The following is a 16,990-nucleotide window of genomic DNA, read 5'->3' on the forward strand; positions in this document are numbered from 1 at the left end:
AGATGAGAAGTTGTTCTATCCTGCCTACAAAAATGTCCTTGAAGAACAAAGCTGTCCAAGTCACAGTTTACAAGGCAAGTCAAACAAACCATTTTTTCCCAAAAAGTTTTTAGTTCAACTTCCATATTCTCCCAGGAGTAATCCATCTATTTCTAGGAGTGAAATTATCAGAGCTATTCCCCAGTGAGCTGAAACTTTTGTGGTCTATCTGGAAGAAGCAGCTGTAAAAATTTTTCACTCACATTTAAAATGATGTTTTGCTCACCCTGTGTTCATTTGGAGCAGGTGTAAATGATTATTGAAAAAACAAATTAGGGAAAACCAGCTGTTACTGGAAATGTAACTTCAACTGTGAACCAGTTTGTACTGTTATACTCTAAGGAGAGGCGCTATGATAAGAAAATCCTGCTTTCTCATACACTTTATTATCTGTATGTTATTATACGTTATCCTTAAAAAATTTAGTGTTTCAGTGATTTATGATATAAGTTGAATTACCTATAATGCCTATTTAGAGCAAAAAAATAGCAAAGGGTCTAACTCCACACAACACAAATTATTTTTTCTATGTGGATACTTTGTAACTAAGCGTATTTGCTCTGGAATAAACAAAATATGAAATAAATTTCAATTATAATTTCCCAATTTAATCCGATTTCCTGCCCTACCATTCTACTCCTAATTTTTATACTTCTGGAACCTAGTACTACTTAAGGTTCAACTGCTGGACTGAAGAACTGCACACAGTACAATGAAAGGTCCACAGAGACAAATAAACACACAAAGGGGTGACCTGGCCCAAATGTCAGAAATTTTCAAATGCAAGTAGGGGAGCGCAGATTAAATTTACTTTAGTTCACTGAAACAACAGTGGGTTGCCAGGCTCTAGTCCACAGTGTACTAAACTGCTACATGTTGTTATTTGTTAGTATATATAAAACTCAAATACCAGAAATCAACACTACGTCCTCTATATATTCCCAAGATTGCATTTTTTTGCTAACACAACAATACACAGGGTAAGAAAATACTAATAATTAAGTTCACAGAGTAAAATCTTCTGTGGAAAAATGAGTTTGATGGCATCTGATAAGTGTCACAGTGAAGGGACGCTTCTATAGTAACTTATACTGATGCAAATACAAGTAAGCATACCCTAGTATGCAAATGTGCTATTAATAAAACATTACCATATGTTACATACGTATGATAGACTCTTTGAAGAGCATACTCTTTCAGTTCTGCTCTGCTAATACCGAGGACTCAAAGCCACACACAGGAAACACAAGTGCTATTACAATACAAATAATAAAGATTTCATTCTGAAAAACAATTCATAAAAAATCTTAGTTGCATATCAACTAGTTACAATTTGAGTGAATAAAAAGGTCTCAGCACTGTGGAAATATTTTTAATCAGTATTTGAAGCATAGTAAAACCATCAACAAACAACACCCCCTGAAAGTGCCTTTATTTAATCAATTACGTTTTGTGACAAAGAATTTCTTAGCAGTGAGTATTTATATCCTAAATTAGAAATACAAGGTTTCTGGCTGCTTTGTGTTTTGTTCCTGACCCAGTGTTATTTTTCCTCCATTTCTGATCCAACCAGCTATTTAAATTCACCAGGATGTTTGCACATGTTTCCTAATTCACTTTATATGTTAGCTAGTACATTCTTTTTTATTATTAATTTTTTTTGGCATTCAACATGTCATAGTAAAAAGCAAAGTCTATACTGTAAATGTTGAGTCATCAGTGCTCAGTAGAAGTCCTGTTACCATTCTATAGAACGGCAAAGGATCTTCACAGAAGATATCACACATCCTGCCATAAGAGGCTACAATATGACAAAAATGAGAGAGCGCTTCTGTATTGATAATGAAGGGCTTCAAGCACACAGTGGGCAGAAGTCCTAACCTACTTGAAAAATATTTAACTGAACAATAATGGAGCAATGCCAAATACTAAAAGTTACCAAAGATAATTTTAATTGTTGTAGATATAATAGTGTTCAATGACAGCTGTTTTGGAACAAAAAGGTTATTTCCTGCAAATTATTGTAATATTTTTCTCCCAAAATAGCCCCTGATTCACTGCTAAAGTTACCTGGCATCCTCTAATGGTTAGCACAGACTAAAAACCAGTTATTAGCTTTATTTTTTAAGAGTCTTAAGATCTTAAATGAAAATAATGGTTTATTTAAAAGACTAACAAGAATCAGTTCACAAGAACAGCTGACAAACCAGTGGAACTATTTGCATGAATGAAACATGATGACTTCAATATAATCACTATATCAAGCTGTATTGCCTGACGATATTTTATTTTTTTGTACCTCTGCAAAACAAAACTCAACGATCAGTAAGGATTAAAGTAGCTGCTTCTCTGCCCAGCAAAATTCCACATATGTCAGCAGCACATTTTTATGATGAAGATTTAATCACAGAGTAAGCAGATATTGTTTACGCAGTAGAAGCTGTCATCTGAGGCCTTTGAGTTTAGCATCTGTGTACATTTACACGAAACAACCTTTGAAAAATATTATGCCCTAATACTTCAAATATTTATGTACTTTTTCACTATGCTGCTGTCAGTAGTCTCACACTACTGCCTGTGAATCCATGCGTAGAAGTTAGAAGTCAGAGTTTTGTGTGTATTTTGTTGGTGTGTACCTCAGTGGTCACAACTTCGGTGGAAAAAGAAGCCTCTGCAATGCCATTTGTGAGATGTAAGAAAAGGATGCTTCATTTTATTGTGATGCCACTCCTCCTGGTGCTTATTTCAGAAATAATATTACTAAAATGACGTAATTTTAGGATATTTAACTTGATTACAAACACAAACAAGAAACTGGTTTCTTCAGTCTTTGGTCTTGTTATTGAAAGCCATGCAACCCATTTGCTGTAAAGACTAATGGAGGTATTTCAGTTAACATAACTAAATCTATAGGATAGTCTGAATGCCATCTAATTTTCTTTCAGTTTTTACTATTTATTTCTGTCCCAAAGAATTACGAAAGGTTTAGAATGTTTGTAAGTATCTAAGTGCATAAACCCAATTCACCAGACATTTGAAAGACATGCCAATCTCCTTGGTTTAAAACCCTGCAGAGTTTCCCTCAGCAATGGAAATAAAAGTTGTAGTAACATGAAGGGGAGATCCATGCCCTGTGACTGAAATGCTGAGAAACTAATCCTTAAGGCTTGGCAGTATACCAGGAGATGCTCCTGATTCCGTGACTTTCACTGGGATTTTTAGTAGCTGCAGCGTATACTGGTTTTCTACAGAATCATCATTTAGTTGACTGACAGTATTTCCTACATCTATCTGGAGCACCCTGGAGAATAGGGTAAAATATGTAAAAAGCAGGGATTTTAAAAATAGTATTTCAAATTAATTCCATCACAACAATGTATAAAAACTATAAAACAGGACAAAGGTTATAGGAAATGGAAGTACCAAGAGATCTTCACACAATCCTCCAAAAGAAACAATGGGAGGGGAGGAATTAATTCTTTTCTAACAATTATGAGGGAGTAAATACCGCAAAAATACCTTTCTCACAGTCTTACAAAGAAAAATCAGTTCTCTGAATGAGCAAATGTTTAACTGGAACCTGGAAGCAAAGTTCTCTAGATGCTTTAATTTAAAATTTGCACTTTGAGTTTTTCGTCTTCTTTACTGGAATCAATGAATTGCCATGTGAGAAAGACGGCAAATTACATGAAAGGAATTACATTAGGAATATTGGTTTTGACCTGCTGATACAGTTATACACAAAGTCCTTTTACAAGCATAAAATAACTGTATGAACACTAATGGCTTCAGTTTCACAGTGCTGTGGCAACCTAAGTATTATTTCCATGTTATACATGAGTAAAATGAGGCACAGCTAAGTGACTTAGTGACCCACAGGAAATCAGTGACACAACCAGGAATAGAACTTAGACCTCTCAGCAGCTAGTCCCATGCTTTAACCACAAGACTAGCCACCTCCTTCTCATCTTATATTAGCACAACTCTAAGTCTTGGTTGCATCAGCTACTAATTTAAGATGTCTAAGCATGCACAATTGCAGAAATCTGAATTTCTGAAGTTGAGTAAGTTACATTCATAATTGTGTCTTAACCACCCAAGAAATTAGGATAAACTGTTTTTAAATGAGACTCAAAATGGCCATTGCTTTGAAATGATTCCTTCAGAAATAAATTTCTGATGGATTAACAAATCTGATGGATAGCAGTATATGCTTGAGATCTTTATTCCTATATGTTCTTTTGCCTGCTATGTGTGTGTGATCTGCAATTTGGACCAATTTGATCAGAATGGGACTAGAACACAAAGATAATATCCAGAACCAGACAATCCTACAGAGAAAGTTATTCTCTTCAAGAGAGAATGAAACCAGAGAAGTCAGGAGTTGGGGAAGTCACCAAAGATCATGAAAAATACATTCTGATTGATTAGAGGTAGGCAGCCTGGTGTGATCTGGGCTTTACTGAATTTAAAGCAGGCATGATTTGGATTTTGTTCTCTTTTTACCTAAGCCTCAAAGTTCAGGAAAAGGAGGATCATTTTTAGTTTAAAGGGTTCTTGTTTTGACCCGCTCTACAATTATCTGTGAAAAATCTGCATTATGCCTAGTCCTATCACTTTGCTGGATCCAAGGCACAGCATGTTAAATACAGTATAACAATAGCGGAGTGCAATCTCCGAACAGTCTGGAATCATACCAAGGGATAGTCCTCTACCATCACTTAAAGAAATGTGTTTTATACCAGGGGTTTTGCCATATATCTGTATAAAACGCCACTGATAGCAGTTGAAAATTCTGATTTCCTTCAAGTAAAAGTGTGTATATACAGAGTGTGAAAAATGAAGACAGGAGTGCGGTGGAATATTATGAAATACTTTTTACAAACATATCTTCCCAAACTTCAAAAACTGAATACGATATGCTAAGACAAAGTTCTTGTCATCAATAAAAGAACCCCAGATATATAAATTAGAAAATTACATAACCCAAGAGAAAGTACATGGGGTAACTTAAAAAAAGGCAGCAATACAACAGTTTTTTAGCTTATTTAAACTCCATTACTTTACATCAGTGTAATTTCCACAATCAGAACTTGTTCCTCTGACTGCTAGATTTATAGTCACACTGCTAGTGTATGAGATTGCCCTCTAGATGTTAAAAGTTTGGCTAGATAATTTTTCGTTCTATCCAGAATACTGAGATGGGAGACACTGTGTGATTTGTGATTTTAAACTTCTGTAATGCACCTAGAGACCTAAAGCATAGACACAATGGAAACATCAAAATAATTAAGTAAAAGTTGGAACTAGTATATTTGCAGAGAGAGGAAGAGGTATAAATCTTTCACCTCTATATCCTTGTAAGATTTCTACCCTTTTCAAGTCAATTGTAAAAATCAGTTTCATAGACTCTCCCTCTTTAATATATTCATTGTTCTAACCTCGGATCAAACCATAAAACCCTACCTTGCATACCATAGAACCTGATGCACAAAACATTGTTCATTAAGATATGTTCATATGATTCAATCATCTGCTTCAAATTTTCTTAATACTTAAAATTAATAATATACATTCAATAAGTGTAAGCAGAAATAGGATTTTTTTTTCAGATGCATCAAACTCTTCGAAAAGACTTACCATGCAAAACTGAATGATAAAAATAATATAAAAAGCAATTCTTTTACATGAAAAGAAGTAATGAATGCTTTTATATCTAATAAGAAAAACAAAGTATAATTGATCTTTTGTGAAGACAAGTTATCATCTAATTTTAAAACTAGAACTGATGCGAGAGGCCTTTTTCTGTTTCTCTTAGAACTTAGGGAAGAATTGCCCATGATTCAGGAAGGCCTGAGCCTGGCCTTTCATTCTTATTTCATAACGCTTAAAGGCCCCAGCCAAACCTAGGAATTCTCTCAGATAATCAGGGAAGAAAGTCTGCATAGGCGAAAACCGTCCAGTCAAATAATGCAAACAAAAGCTGTATGAGAAATGGATAATGTCTTTATTCTGACCATTTCATTACTGTATAAAGAAACTCTAGAATCAATTATACCTATTTGTAGCCTATTTTATTTTGTTACCAATATGGAAATGATTAGCTTTCTATGTTCCATGTGTGAAAAAACTCACTTTTTGTTGATAAAGAAAACCAGATTAATCCAAATTATAAATAAGGTATATCTTTAACTACCAAAGAAAATTTATGGGTTCTTCAGCTCTTGATTCTTCGTATTAAGATTAGCTGTCTTTCTAAAAGAAACATTTAATGAGGTACCAAATGCTAACTGAAAATCTACGTTAAGCAGGAAATCAGACTAAGTAATTTTTTTCTTTCCTGTCTCAACCTGTTAAAATGTATATTTACAAAACCTAAGTAATTTGTAGATAAGTCAATATTACTGTTTCTGCTTTGTATTTTATGAGTTCTGTTCAAAGGATGAACTTGCTGAAAGAATATAATGCTTACAACAGAAATAAAATGATATGGTATTTGTAATACTTCTCTGAAAGCTCTGTTTGGCTGCTTTCTCTGGACTGAGTTAGATATGCCCATTTCATCCATGCAATTTAATTAAAATCTAAACTATGCTTTGTATTTCTGCTTTACTTATGAACTTACTAAAAGTCTAGGCTCAAAGTATGAGTTTATAGTCACAATCAGATGCTCACTAATACCTACCAATTTTTGGAACACTCCCAGTTTCATGGAGTTTTTAAATATTTGCATGTTAAAGGCTAGATTTTTGGGAGGGCTCCTCTATTATTCGGACTCTTAAACTAAATGGGTATATCCTCCAGCAGTTTGCACAGAGAACAGCATTGTTTCTCTTCTCAGCAGAGCTAAATCTGAACTCTGTGGAGGTGTCCAGTTAAGATCCTTCTTCTTCTTCTAAGTATTTAATCCTCTGTTTTTGTTAGATTATTTTACCCACATTTGCCTGTTTGTTCATCCATGGCATCCTGAGCTAATTCTGAGGTTTTGTCTTACTACTTTCAGTACCTGTCTGCTAATTCTGAGTCAGGGTATTACTGAAAAGGTATTACTGCACTATCCTTAAAAAAAAAAGCCAGAAGAAGAAGAAAACAAACAAAAACCCCCCAAACTTACAAACAAAAAATTTCCACATTTCCGGGGCTAAAAAATTCAGATGGAGGGAAAAGCGTGAATTGAAAACAATTCCCTGATATGTCAAGGCAGAAGTAACACATACTTCAAGCCTATACAAATAGATAATCCTTATAAAAATTAACACAAGGCTTCAAGCCTCTACAGACAGAAAGATTGCTCTCAAGAACAAAAAGCTGTAGGCAATGTTAGTATCTATAAGTAGACCAGGTATTTTGACGTATTCAACTCTAATCTATAAATTGCCTTCAGTATACAAATAATAACGCAAACGTAGGCTCAATTTCAAAATGCGTGATGACTAAGAACCATAATGAGGCAAATTTAGGATCCTCTGAATCTTCTAATGATGTCCAAGAGATCAAGAGTTTTTAAAGATAAACTGTTGTATCCTGGGGCATCTTGACTTACAAGATGACTCTCTAAAGCCTGTTGATCTTATGATTTTTTTTTTTTCCACATCTAACTTCTTTTTAAAAGAATCAGAGGGTGAAAGAGAAGGAGGTGACATGCTTGTTTGAACTTGCTCTCTCTTGAGACTTACCGAACATAGCCTATACCATTTCCCTCTGCATTCCTGGGAGTCGGAGGGGGGGGGGGGGGGGGGGGGGGGAGAAGGCGGGAGATAATCTGTATCAAAAAAAAAAAAAAAAAAAAAAAGTGAGGGAAAAAGAGTTTCATTTACCTCAGTTACTGCTAACAATCTTTTCAGAAAAGCCTTTACTCCTTTTACTCCTGTCACAGAGGATACAAACTGACGTGAGGTGACCAAGCCAGAGAGGAGTTAGCTGGAGAATGGGAATGCAAAAGAGAAAGCAGTTAGAGCCGGGAAAGAAAAAAAAAAAAAAAAGAAAGAAAAAAAAAAAAAAGAATTTTCAGTTACAGGCGATTACAGGGAGCAGAGATCAAATTCCAGATGCACCGCGGGGCCCGCGGTCTGCCCTCAGGTACCCGCTGGTGATTTCGCTCCGCGGGCGCGGACCCGGAGGGAACCGGCTTGGGTGGACGGACAGGGTCTAAAGGGGAAAGGAAGGAGAGGCAGCGCCTCCTCCTCTTCTTCCTCACTGACCCGTTCCCTCTCCGCGTCCAACTCTTCCCTCGCCACCGGCCCCGGTACCTCAGCGCCGGGTCCCGCCTCTCCCCCCCACTCAAAGCCCGCCAACGGCTGCGGCGCGAGCCGCGCGGCGCCCCGACCCCCCGCTCCCTCCGTCGTCCGGCTCGCCCCCCTCAGCGCCGGGCCGTGTGGGCCGGCGGGGAGGCGGTGCCCGGGCCGGGGGGAGGCGGTGCCTGGCGGGTAGGACGGGCCGAGCCGGGGGAGTTTATCCCACTAGAAGGGAACAGTTTCTCCCGCTGAGACCTGACAGCGGCCAGGTCAGTGCGGGCTGCGGCGGCGCGGGGGGGGCGGGAAGGACACCTTCGCCTGAGGTGAGGGGGGGCGGCGGTGGTGGTGTGTGGAGAGCTGCGGGCTGAGGGAGACGCGGGTCTATGTGGGGGGTGTTGAGGGGCGCTTCTGTCGGAAGAGCTCGGGGCTGAGGGGAAGGCTGGGCGGTCAGGGAGGGCTGAGCTCCGGGGAGGTGCCGGGGATGCTCGGCTGGGAAAAGGAAGGTGATTGTGCGGGGGCTTGTCCTGGAGCGGAGGGGAGAAGCTCCACCGGGCGGCTTGGTCGTCGGCAGACCCCCTCCCCTCAGGGGGCCATGCCTCGGTAGCGGGCGGCTTGTCCCGGCAGACCTCCTCCCCTCAAGGGCCATGCCCCGGATCGGGGCATGGCCCTTGAGGGGAGGAGGTCTGCCGGGACAAGCCGCCGGTGGCCGTGTGGGCGAGGACCCCCTTCGGTGAGAGCCGGGCAAGCGGCGGGCAGTGCCCGGGAGCCCGCTGGCAGGAGCGTGGGCGCTGTGTCCATGGTGCTGTTATGTACTGCGGGGGCAGGGTGAGCCGCGGCCCTTCGAGAGGAGGATGCTGAGGAGAGAAGGTGCCTACAGGGGTGGTCTGCTCCCCTACGGGAGGTGGAGGCGATGGGGATGGGTATGTCCAGGGGTCGACCTTCCCCTCGGTTAGGAGAAAGGAGCGCAGAGGGAAGTGTTGGTGCTCACCTGGCTAATTCCCTTAATGAATGAACAGACTTCTTTTTTTTTTTTTTTTTTTTCTTACGAATTTCTCAACCGCAGAAAGTCGGGGAGCCCTTCTGAGCCTGCAACAACTAAGATGCTATGTTGAAATGTATTATGTCTTGATGGCATGCCTCAGGTTTGCAGGCGTATTTTGTAATCTTCCTGGTGTCATTTCTCTCCAGAGTAGTCTACAACTGGAGAGTGCAAGTTCCTGTGGTGTTGTAACTTTGTGGCACTGTGTACACACGACAACACAATGCTGACTTAACAGTGATGTATTTATGAATATCAGTGACGTAAGGCTAGTATTTGTTCTGATGAAAAGCTCAGGACACTATCAATTTCTCCATGTACTGTGGGCTCTAGGTTCCTTTAAATTAGTAGGATCAATTACAATTACCCGTGAAATAACTAGGGTTGTGGGCTAGCCTTGTATTTGTGACTTGCTGCCCCATCTCGGGACAAGATTTGTTGTGGAACACGATTGTAATGTTCCATTTAAAAATCAGTATTCAAAACAACAAAAATATTTTTCTGATACCAATTAGTCTGTAATTTAATCAGTAATTTACCTTTTAAAAGGTTACTACGAATTGTTACTAGTTAACTAAAAATTCCCAGTGTACACCAAGTAACTATGACATATAATACTCAGTGCTCTCCTTTGAAAAGAAGTTTCATATGTTTTGCTCCCATTAATATCAGAATTTGTTGCATGAAGTCGCATGTTTGACATCATTATTCTCTTCGTCTGTCACAAAAAAAATTGCTGCAAAAATTACTTAGAGATTTAATTACAAGATTATAAGAAATCACTCTTAGCAGTGTGTTAAGGCATGTGGTACAATATAAGCATGGACTTGTCAAGGGGAGAAAGAATTGAAAAAATAGTTGGCATGGACTTTGAATGATAACCAATCAGAAATATAATTTAAAGGTATTTTTACACAGGCAGCTTTTGAATTTGAATATTCTTAGGCATCAATTTTGTAAAATATCTCATTAACAGTTAGTGGTACAGAGATTATATATATCGGTAAACAGCCTTTCTTGTATGTATTTCTTAGAAATACCTCAATGTCAAATTCCTGGATAATACAATTTATTAAATATCAGCATTCAATGAAACTTCCATTACAATATAGAACATAACAATTCTTTATCTTCTGTTTCATTCTATTCCATAGAATAAATTATCACAAAAAATGAAGGTGGCAAAATATCAGAATTTAATTGAAGAATATTGAAGCTGTGCCTTTTAACCTTCCTTGTGATACCAATAAAAATACCCACTATCAACATTGCTTCTAAATCTGACTCTTCTGTGAATTTTTTTAAATAATCATAAGTCCATTTTGAAGTCAATAAAATAAATTTAGGCCCAGCTTCAATTATTGTCAGTATAATTTTCTATTTATAGCAATGGCTAATAAAATGAATTTTTCAAAAAGTTATATTGTATAAACAAGGAAAAGTTTAAAAGTAGAACAAAAACTCTGACTTGCACAAAGCTGGACTGACTAATAATGAAAAGTATACTTAAATATTTTTTTCACCTTGATTGCTGAGGCCCTCTTTTGTTGTTTGTTTGGGTTTTGTTTTTTTTTTTAACATATAATCTCTTCAGAATGGTGTTGAATATATTTACTAGCCATTTTTTGTAGCCTAATTGTGAATCACTAGTTGTGCATATTTGATATTCAGAATTTTAGTTTCTTTTACTAGCTTTTGTCACAAGGATTATTCCTGAATTCTCCTCTGGCATGTAGGAAAACAGTTTCCAGTGCGGTTGCTCAAGAGAAATTAAAATACAATTATAAATTCTCCATGCTAGGTTCTTTTGAAGTCATGGATACAACACTTACCATTAGTTATTGCTACTAGTTTCATTTTTTAATCACTGGTAGATTTACTGAATTTAGCATGATATTAGATGATGAGTGCTAATTATCCCATGCTGTATTTCCATAGTGATGTATATTGTTTTAACAGCAGGGATCTGTTTTTCAGGTACTTCATACCAAATGTTCTCTGTATGTCGGGTAACTTTTTTGCGAACTAATGTAAGAAAAAGTTAGAAATAATCCAAAGCAAGACAACATTGTTATACTCAAGTCCTACATACCCATGCCACAATCAGAAGTTGGGGGGGGGGGGGGTTCCATTAACAGGTCAGTTCTTAAGGATTTCATTTAACTGTTTCAGAATACTTGGAAAAAGTCTCCCCCTCACTCCCTTTTTTTTCCCCTGTGAAGGCCTTTCCAAGGCAGAATGAACAATGAGTGAGCCATAAGATTTGTCTTCAGATATTTAGATTCCCAGGAATATGAAATGTAAATTGACTCCTACATTAAATGATAAATCTCTACATTTCTTTTGTCTGTTTCTCCCCACCCCCCTGCTTTTTTTTAATGAAGGATAGTCTGTCTTTTTTCAGTTCTGCTTCTTTTCAGGTTCCAGTGACAAAATATGTAGAAAATGTGGGTGCTAAGCAAATTGGCACCCTAGTGCTAGCACCTGTGGTGAGTGGGGCTTGGGATACTTTCAGATCTTGCAGGTATAAGGAGATACGAAGGAGAAAATATATGTGGCAACCATAGGAAAGACTACGTTTCTACGTCAGCGTCAGGTCTTCTACTGCAATGTGGACTTCTCTTTTGCCTGTTGCTACAAAGATGTCAACTCTTCTCACACCACAAGGCACATACACAACTAAATCTTTTGTAGACTTTTATTCTTTTAGTTTGGGGGAGGAAGCAGCAAGGCCAAGTATGCAGTCTTCACATCTGAAAAATTTTGCAGAACTTAAGTCAATCTGATCAGGCTCACATTTGTCTCCCACTCCACCCACACCTTCCATTATATTATTTGGGCTGTTTGTCCTCTCTTAAACCACTTTATAGAATTGAACTGAACAGTTACATCATTCTCCAACTAAAATTCATGACACATGAAATATCTAGATATTTTTAATTACCTGTGTTGCAGTAGTACCCAGCAGCCTAGTCAAGACTGGGGCCATCTTGTTACTCACTCAAATGAAAAGATTGTCCCTATCCTTAATACTATATGATCTATGACATAAGAATGCAAATAGTTACAGACTTACAACAGAGAAACAATGTAGTAGCGAGATTGATGCAAAAATTTTAATTTAAAATGCACTGTTTTGATTTATGCTTACAATAGTAATAGATTCTTACAAGCTTACAATAGTAATAGATTCTTACAATGCTAGTAGATTCTAATTTGCATCATGACAAATACAAAAAAGTTAGGTGTATGTGTGATAACAAATTAGAGCAAAAAAACCCCCTCAACTTCTAAGCAGCACCCTATTGTCTAAGTACAGCTTGTTTTAGTTTGCATTTTCACTAGATTTCAATGCAAATAGAAAAAATATCCTGCTTAGAAAGGGGAAGATAAGTAACTACCTCAAAAGTCGGGTTGTGAATTTCTGGAATCGACTAGCAGATGATGCTTTGTGGACTTGCATAAGCCACCCCCTTCCCTCATGACTAAGCAGATCACCTCCATGCCATGCAGTCTGCACATTCAGGACAAAGTCTATGAATTCAAGTCTATGAATCCCAAAGTCTACTCTGCTGGTTGATAATTAGCAATTTAAAAAACACAAAGCTTACGTAGCATTGTGTATGTATGTTCAGGCAGAAGTATGCTTGATGAATGCTAAGATGAACATGTATGTGTGGTTATGTACATACTTGTAGGGTATATGTGTGTGTGTAGGTAATGTATTAACTCTATATTATAGAATGACTTCCTACTTATCTCAGTAATGTTGAAAGGCTACATATAACATCTGATAACACAGTATAATAAACATTGGATAACATCCCAACAGAGAGATATACGGAACGTTCCACAGTATCAAAAAAAGATGATGCTGGTTTATTGGAAGATGCATAGAGTCTAGAAAAAACATCCCAGCTTCGTTCAGGTCAGTGGTGGTTCTACTGTTTCAGTCTGGTCAGGTTTGCAATCTACGTGCAATGTTAGAAAGTTTGTCCTATGTACGGCTTGCTTCCATGCAATTACTGTTGAAGTCAGTCTGTGGTTTTAGCCTACTGAAAATATAGGGTCTGACTCTAAGTGAATTGCTGTTTGCTCGCTGAGAGTAAATGCCTGAAATTAAATATCCATGAATATATATTATAGCAAAACTCCTACATGTTTTTCTTTAAATTATTTAAGAACTGCCAGTGTAACAGGAGTAGTATATTTATCTGCCTTTTGTTCTGGAATTTGTGTGATCAATTTCTTAATGTATTTTAACTCTAAATGAAATACTAACATTTTGATACAGATGTTGCAGTTGGTATTAGTTTATTCTAGACCTTCAAATTAGACATGAGTTCTAGTTTTGGTCTTATAACAGCTATTATGGGAGGAAAATATTATACTGTTTTACAGGTTATTGGAATTTCATGAGCTCCATGGGGACTCATGTCTTTCCTCTTTATCACAAATCTGACTGTGACATATTTTAGATTCCCTTTTGCCAGAATCCTATACTTTTTTATAGGAGACCTCCAGCTACAATTCTGTTGACTTACCTGTGTGTATGTATAAAATTCTAAATAAGTTATTTTCATACAAACACTTTTAGCTGTCATGGAATAGGCATATAGAATGAGTGAGAATGATGGAAGTTTTCTTATTGTGTCTTGTGTTTTTCCACTGAGTTTAAGCAAATTACTCTCCAGAGAATTTCATATTTGCACGAAGTAGCCCTACCCAGAATTATGATCTTGTCTTAAACTTTTTACACAATATGTGATTACACACTGTATTGCATAAAATAGGATTTTATGTTATAATATTGCATTATAAGTCCATAGTACTTGTGTGTTTGTTTAGATTTATTGAACAGAGATGTTGTGTAACTGCTGTAACTACTCATGGTTATGTAGCAGCAATTTTGAAGTTTGAGAGGTTTTGAACTTAGGTTGCTATCTACATACAAATAGAATGATGTACGTTTTCAATTTTTATGCTAGGGGAATATTGTAATATTGCTGTGAAATAAGTTCTAGACCATGGTGGTTTGAAACATATGTCAAACTACCAAAAGAGTCACTCTGTTACACCAAAAAAAGGAACTATGAAAAGAAAAATGTTAATTACAGGCTTTAACACTCACACCAAGATCTTCTAGTAGGGGTGGTCAGAAAAACAGGTTTTACTACCTAGACCTGGTGCTTTGTGGTGCTATCTAATATGGGGGCTTGTGGAAAAATGCGGCCACTTCTATTTACTGCCATTCGGAATGTACATATTTCCTCATGATAGGTTTAGGTACTGACTTTTTATGTCTACAGTAAATAAAACTGAAGAGTTTATCCTTTCATCTCGAATATGTTTTACTTGGAGTTCACTGTTCGCTACAGTGGTATTTCAGCTACAAAATTTTATGCTGAATCTGTTTTTAAGCATGTTATAATGTAGTATATTGCTAAATCGATTTTTAATCCTACTTAAGAAAGTAAAAAAAAAAAAACGTATAATTTTATTTTCAGTTACACCCAGAGAAATCTGTAGATAAGCAGGTACGGGAGGGCAAAAGGTTGCTATATTTACACAGAATTTTATCTGTATTCTCTAACCTTATTCAGGACCGTATTTAATGGAATCGTGAGAAATTTTGAAGAGGCCACAGGCTAAGGTTCTCATTCCCTCCAGGACAAGGAAAAATTATGTTATCTTTTTGCTTTCTAGCTTGTAGTACGCCTGAAACAAAGTTCTTGCACTGACCTAGTGATGTAGCTATTCCTCAGATTCTGCTAAAGTTAACCACTGATAGTGGATGGATTTACTTTGTTGAGTCACTAAAGTTCTGTGAGGATTTTACTGTATTTCTTCTCTCTCATCGCCCCTGTGCCATCATTTGCACTTAAACTGCATATCTGAGATGCCTTATTTGGCATGTTAGCATATTTGATTTTTAAAATTATTAGAAATATTAAGAAAAGCAGGCTAGTGTTTTATTTATTTTAAATATCCCATAGTGATTGTCAACATAAACAGAGTTTGACAAATGACTGCATATTGCAAGACACTCATATGAAGGTGTAGATTTTTTTAGTTTTGCTCAGAACATGATTACAGACTGTGGAAACAAAAGTTCTGCAGATATGCTTTCACTTTCAGAATTTCCAGCTGTTGCTGAAGATGGTTTGAGATGATAAACAAGATGAAACTTTAAGCTTTATTTAGAACAAAAGGATTTCGCATTAAATCAGTTCTCTGAATGAAATAAGCACCATTAAAAAGGCTTATTTTCCTGGATTTTTTTTTTTACATTTACACTAGAGCTATTGCCAGAATTGCTACATTGGCCTGCAGTCAGTTATTTAGCAAAGATCTCGGCTGAGTTGTTACCATTAACTGCAGAATAAGTTTCAAAATTACTATTACAAAAGTTTATTATGACAGGTCCTGAATTTAAAATAGGAAATAAGCAAACATTGAAGAATCGCTTTGAAAGGTTCAGGTTTTTAACAATGGTTTTAAAGTATTTTTCATTATCAAGGCAATGCAAAATAATTTCCAAAAATCCTATGGAAGCTTAATTAGTAATTCCTAGCTTCTCGTTTGTTGGGTTTTTTGGGTTTTTTGTTTGTTTTTTTTTAAATTATTTGGATGTTTGCGCTTAAGAAACGCTATTGCAAGCAAATTCTACACTTCCTTCCCATGATTAGCTTGCCAATTGATCTTGATTCTGTTTTGCAGGCTTCTTGGAGTATTAGCTATGATGTGAGCTTGCCAATTGTCTTGAACTGGTTAATTGTTTTTGTGATGCAGAGAAGAACATTATGGGATGATGAATAAGAGACCCAAGAGGGCTCCTTACAGTTTCCTTTGGGCACTGCCCAAAGACTTGTTCTTTGGGTCTGCCTCATGTGATCAGGCTGGCTAACTTTACCCAGTTAAATCGGGTGCGGCGCATTTATTATGTTCATAACTTCTTGTTTAGTTTGGTGTTTTTTTACAGTAATCCACTATCCCAATACCTTGTATAAAATATACACTTGAAATCATCTCACTGGTTTAGGTTTTACTCGGGCTAGATAGGATAAAACATCAGATTATACAAGTTACTTTCAGACATAGGTAGTGACATTTGAGGAATTATTTTCTTAGAGCAGGATTACTAATTTATTAAGAAATAGTTATTACAGCACAGGTGGCGTAGGCAGGAATTCTTGACGGTGCTTGAAGAAGTACTGGAAAACCCTTCAGTATCAAGAACCTATTTTTCCTCCAACAAAGATATTTTCTTGTAGACATGTTGTCTTGAAAATTTTTGGCAATGAAAATCTTAATCCAAAAATAGAATATCAAAAATACATATTTTCCCACAAACATACCTTCATGTTTTAATTTATATTAAAAAAAAAACACCTAGCACACTAATGTCATAGTTCACAGTAACGGATCCCATTATGAAATGAGTTTGTGTCTAACAGTCTATAATTGTTTTCATTGTTCTGTGCATTGGAACATGGTATCTGTAAAATTTTTAATGAGTCACAGTTTTGTTAAGAAAGGCATTTTTTAATGCAAGAAAAGAGTTACATGCAGTACAGCGGCCCTCTGAGCTGTACATAATATGCTGTTTCATCCTTCATGATGTAATACTGAGGATGTGGAAGTCATGTGCATTTCTTGCCATTCTTTTTTGGGTCAC

At 37.1% G+C, this 16,990-nt stretch overlaps 2 protein-coding genes across 5 annotated transcripts in view; one reads left to right on the forward strand and one right to left on the reverse strand.

The window, feature by feature from the left end:
* Window positions 1-8,173, reverse strand: part of TIMP4 (TIMP metallopeptidase inhibitor 4) — a 123,148-nt gene extending 114,975 nt beyond the window's left edge. Inside the window, exons 1-2 of one of the 2 annotated variants that reach the window (XM_054216075.1) lie at window positions 8,055-8,173; window positions 7,857-7,959 (exon numbers count right to left, since the gene is read on the reverse strand). The gene's annotated coding sequence lies outside the window, so the exon portion shown is untranslated. Of the gene's footprint in view, window positions 1-7,715; window positions 7,732-7,856; window positions 7,960-8,054 lie in introns of those variants that run through there. The other variant, XM_054216076.1, reaches the window with a different exon arrangement.
* Window positions 8,174-8,322: 149 nt separating this feature from the next.
* Window positions 8,323-16,990, forward strand: part of PPARG (peroxisome proliferator activated receptor gamma) — a 58,863-nt gene continuing 50,195 nt past the window's right edge. Inside the window, exon 1 of one of the 3 annotated variants that reach the window (XM_054216070.1) lies at window positions 8,323-8,542. The gene's annotated coding sequence lies outside the window, so the exon portion shown is untranslated. Of the gene's footprint in view, window positions 8,597-12,932; window positions 13,241-16,990 lie in introns of those variants that run through there. The other 2 variants (XM_054216072.1, XM_054216071.1) reach the window with 2 other exon arrangements.

Source organism: Rissa tridactyla, chromosome 10 (genome assembly GCF_028500815.1).
Source record: "Rissa tridactyla isolate bRisTri1 chromosome 10, bRisTri1.patW.cur.20221130, whole genome shotgun sequence".
Taxonomy (NCBI): domain Eukaryota; kingdom Metazoa; phylum Chordata; class Aves; order Charadriiformes; family Laridae; genus Rissa; species Rissa tridactyla.